This window comes from Parasteatoda tepidariorum, chromosome 9 (genome assembly GCF_982258835.1).
Source record: "Parasteatoda tepidariorum strain Cologne lab strain chromosome 9, Ptep-v5.0, whole genome shotgun sequence".
NCBI lineage: Eukaryota > Metazoa > Arthropoda > Arachnida > Araneae > Theridiidae > Parasteatoda > Parasteatoda tepidariorum.
In genome coordinates, this window is record NC_141763.1 from 26,786,321 (window position 1) to 26,791,807 (window position 5,487).

Below are 5,487 nucleotides of genomic sequence, written 5' to 3' on the forward strand. Positions count from 1 at the left end.
GAAGGGGATGTAAACAAACAAACGGGATAGCTTTTGTTTTCAAGGAAAACGGCTTTTGCTATTGTTTTTAACCGAACTTGTTTTAATTTCTCTTTGCTCTCGGCAATATAATTCTTAGCTTTTGACATTTCTTTCAATTTCAACAGCAATTTTGATATTCTTATCTCGTTTTTTAGTTTTTATTATTCAAAAAAAAAAAAAAAAAAAAAAAAAAAAAGGAAAGTTAACGAAAATTGAGGAGGTGATATCTTACTGCTATTATGCATTATTTATTTTAACATCAACTCCACAGATTCTATTTGACCTGTTTGTAAGTTGCGACCTAATTTATTATCAACAGTTGCGTTCCACTGATTAATGACTTAACCTTCACCTGATGAACTTTAAATTAAAAAAAAAAAAATTACAAAAAATAAAAATATTTAATATCGAGTTTTTTTACTAAATTTCTTCTTTATCTTTTGATAAATCGTTTTCTTTTGAAATTTACCGAGTTTTTCCAAAATGCGGATGATTTACAGAAAAAATAAAATATTTAATAATTACGAACAATTAGGCAACCTTTTCGGAAGTTCTGTAGTCGTATGTATAATAACGCTTTTTTGTGAATAAATTGAATTTTCATAACCTGTTGTGAGATCGCAACGGTTACTCATGACTTTTAAATCAAGTTTAGTCTATCTTTTAGTCAGCGCTCTATATGTTTAGTCTGAAAATGGCGCAAAACATCAATATGGAGGAAAACCACAGTTTTCAGAAAATAAAAAGCGTTTGTGGTCTAATTTTTTAGGTGTCTTGGGATCCACTTTTAGATGCACCTGGATAATTTTTTTAAAAATTTTTTTCCGCGCATGCGCTGTATAAAGCAACTACTTCAATTACTCTTATCTGGCGCAGTTTTTATTATTATTTTTTTAATTTTAAAGCAATAATTTCGTTATCAGTGTGAAATTGATTCAAACGCTTTTTTAATTTTTTTTAAATATTTAAGCTATAGCAAAAGTGGCACTTGACCTAGTATATATTTCGGACATTCACCAAAGGTGTAGTCATACTAGGTCTGGTTTAGCGCCATTGCCCGGTATATCCTACACTGATGTTTTTTTACGGTCAAGTGCCACTGCCCGGTATATATTTGCCCGATACTCCAAACACTGATGTTTGTTCTACTCTATCGTCAGTAAGTATTAAAATATCGAATAAATGTAATTATGTCCACGAATAAATTAATATAAAATCGGATGTAATAAATATTTCAGACATTCACCAAAGCGACTAATTTGATTGTCAACAACCATCGATTTCGGTCATTCACAGTAGCATGCACATCATTTACATAATAACCTCATCAGGACGATTATTTCATACTTTGCCTAAATAGCATGCGGCATTTCAAAAAATAAAAATAATTGGTTTTGTTGGCGATGATCTCGTAAGGCGATAAAGAATCATGCATAGTACAGGTAAGGAAGATATTAACCTCGAAGGAAAAGTGGATGAATACCCCAAGGAACCAATTTTTTAATACTTAAAAACTTACTCGAATGCTGCATTATCTGGGCTCATAAAAAATTTACAAAAAATGAGAATAAGGCAGAGATTTTGATAATGTTTATCTGGGTGTGAAAATGTCTCCAAATTGGCGATTTCTTTCAAAAAGTTTAAAAAATTATAAAATATTTAAGTTATTTGTCTGTTCTAAAGCCCAGATAATTCTTTAGTGCAAGATAGTATTATATATTTTAAAATTATAGCTTTGCCTCAAGTCTAAGGCATTTAAACGGCTGCCTTTTTTATTTTGCTTTCGAAATAAGAGATTCCAAAAACCATGTTAAGCATTTTATAGAGTATATGTAGTGTTTCACCTCTATGGAATAATTCGAATTATATTGTTCAAAGAGAAGGCAACTAACAAATATGGATTCTACTGATATGTATTTTATTTTATATCCGTCGTTGAACAGCCGACCCAATTTTGAGTTTACGACTATCAACGTTCAACTCTGTAGCCTTGTAATTTTAAACCAAATCCAGAAGACAAGGGAACTTCTAGATCGAGTATTGGGAGAATTTGGCTTCATGGAAGAATTTTTGATGAAACTAACCCGCATTTGCATTGCATGGAGAGACCACCCACGGTTAGCCTGACGGCAAGGGAACTCTCACCCATGATACGTCTGCCACTGAAGATATTTTACGTCAGTGCTGTGATCAGTGCGAGCCGGTACGGAATTCGTATCGCCCATCCATACCTGCGGTTCAAATCCGGGTTACCTCATTGGGAGGCAAACGCTCTATCCCCTCAGGCACAAAGGCTCTTCATATGAATTGCAGTAATTATGAAGAATTTACTTAGAAAGAACGTGAAAATATTTTAAATTTACAATATAATTAATTAATAACAAAATAATTAGCAGGGAGAAAGTCAGTTTTTTTTTATTTAATGAAGCTGGCAGCAAATTAACTTCACAATGAAAGCGAATAAAAGTTTTTGCAATAAAAGAGAAATAAACTTGTTTTCACTGTAACATTCTATCAGTTCTGATTAAAAGTGCTATAAGTGATATTAAATGTGACTAGTGCACGTATTTTGTTTGCAAAATACTTCAGGAATTTCTGTTTTCAATTTAAATAACTGACCCTTAAACAATTTTAGTTTGAAATGTGAAATAACTAAATTAAAAAAGATGTTGAGACTCAAGGGAAAGAGAGATTAAAGATGTTTGGACTAAGAATGCTACAAAGGTAATTTATTCCAAGCATTACCTTATATTTATACTTATTGAAGGAAATCACAATTTTCAATTAAAAATCTGTGTATATTTACAAATTTAAAAATCTTCTAAAATTCAAAATAATAATAATAAAATAGAATAAATAAATAAAAATAGGGAAATAGAATAAAATAGGAGAAATATATAATCTCGTCAATAGCTCACCCGATTATAACGGACAAAATAGTGCTTTGTAATATTATGTTAATATAGCCAAAAGAACTAAAAAACTAAAATTAAAAAAAATGCAAAATAAAACAATAAATTAAAAAAGACAATAAAAATTCCAGAAAATAGAAACTCAAAATGCAATATATACAGCGAAAAGCGAGTTCAAATGTACTTTGAATATATATAAAATGTGTATATTTTTTTTAAATATTTTTGAAATATATTTTTAATAATTTTCTTTTCTTGTCATAATTTTTTATTATTTTTCATATTTTCTCAATATTTTAGCTTATTTCATGAGTTCTATATACTTGCAGCTTATGCGTAGTTAATAAAACTTAATAATTTTCTTCGTTTTTCTCTTTGTTTTTATTGTGCTATACATACATATTTGCATCTCTTCAAGCTTATTTTAGGTTTTGAAACAAATCTTAGTTCAATCTATTGTTTAGAGCTGAATAGAAGCGATTAAACTATTTATCGTCTGTTGTGACGGCAACAGATAGCTTATCTCTCAGAAAGTTGGACGGTGTGTTTAAATCATATCTTTATTGAGAAAGTCTGTAAGTCGTAATAAGGTGTAAAATGGCTAGTATTCTGCAAGAGAAAAATCTTTTACTAGTCTATTCAAAAAAATTCCTTTTTTTTACATGGCAGTTTAAAGAATCGGACATGAAACCTCGTAACTGCATTCGGAGTTGTGAGTTTCAATTAGCAAAGGGAGAAAATTCGTTTCTTGAGTTGAAATGTACTAGAGACTTAAAAGTTTACTTGAATTTATGGAAACCCTCAATCGGTGTCAAAACTGGATTGCTTACTATCACTGTTACAGACGAAGACTCTACAATTTACTGCAAAACGGTATCGAGGAATTATGTTAATGATGAAAAAGGCACAATCGATTTACTTAAAGACTTCAAAGGCCCTTTACCACCGTCTATTAAATATCCATTAGTCATCAACTGTAGTTCTAATGATTGGAATGCTGCTGTTGAGTGTAAAGATTCAGAGAACTTATCACATTCGAATAATTTACGAGAGCTTTCCTTGCATTTTAAAAAAATTCTGGATGAAACCGTTTACTCGGACATCGTTCTTAAAGTGAATGAAGACAAAATCAAAGCTCATAAATTGATATTGCAAGCTCGTTCCCCTGTCTTCCACAAGATGTTCACTCATGAAGCTGCGAAGAATCCGATAGCTATCTCAGACATTGGATCAGAAACAATGAAGAGGCTTCTCAATTTTATCTACACTGGTGCAACGGATGAATATGGCTTTGGAGAACTTACGGAACTCTACTATGCTGCTGACAAATACGAAGTGATTTCTTTACGAGATAGTTGCAAAATAAAATTGCTGAACCTTCTTCAAGTGGATAATGCGTGTGTCTTATTTGTCTTAGCAAACAGACACAGCGACGAAGTTTTCAAAAATGCAGTGGCGCAATTTATCTGCGCGAATTTTAAATCAGTGGTCAAAACAGAATCTTTTGATGAACTGAGTAAAGATGACATGAAATTTCTTACGCGTTTGTATATGAATGATATGGAAGAGTGAATACTTTGCCGATACATTTGATTTTAAAATTAAGTATATAATGACTAATTAGCCTAATTTTACAATATTTGGTGAAATATTGATGTAAAACTGCTTGTGTGTGTGTCATGGAAAAGTGAATGCATTTTGCCAATTTGATATATAATTTCAGAAAATAATTAGTGATTGCCATATTGAACGTTTTTTGTTTTAGCTTTAAAATTTATAACTAAATATATAATTTATGTTAATTTATACTATGTTAACTCATTTCAAAATGACGGTTACTTCTTTTCAGATAAGGAAACAGTGATGGTACTAGTGTTTGATTATTCGGATTTATTTTACAGAAACTAGATGGTACTATCTACCATGAGTTAATAATCTAAATATTTAGATCTAGATTTGGTTACGACGTAGTTCTTTTTTAAAAACTAAGTGGTAGGTAACAAAAAGAAAGATATACTTAGTATAAACAAATGTTTACAACCACTTTTATCATAAACCGCTTTTTGTAGCTGGGTATAGCTGAGTTAAACAATGTTGAACTTATTTTCTGTGTACTTCTGTTTTCATGGGAATATTTTTGCATTATTTTTATATACCCTACAATTACTGAATTTCCTTAGTTTAGAAAATAATTTTCTAGTGTTAATTAATATATTGTGCTAATTTTTTTTAATAAATTGAAATGAAAAGTTTTTGTTGGAGGGTATTTTTTCATACGTGCATAAGATTTTTATTTTAGTTAATCTAATAAAATGTGTGTATGTGCCAACATTTCACTGTACCATCAAAATTTAAGGGATTCACCTCAAAAAACAATTTTTTTTTATGAATGGATTCGTTCCGAAATTGATCAAGTTTTACTTTTGGAAAAGCATTTCTAAAGAATCATTTGGTCATCTTTTCATTGGAAGACTGTCCCCCCCCCCCTCTTCTCTATTTGGAGAAAGAATACAATTTGAAGGGCCTATTGATGTAATACATCAGTGACAAAATG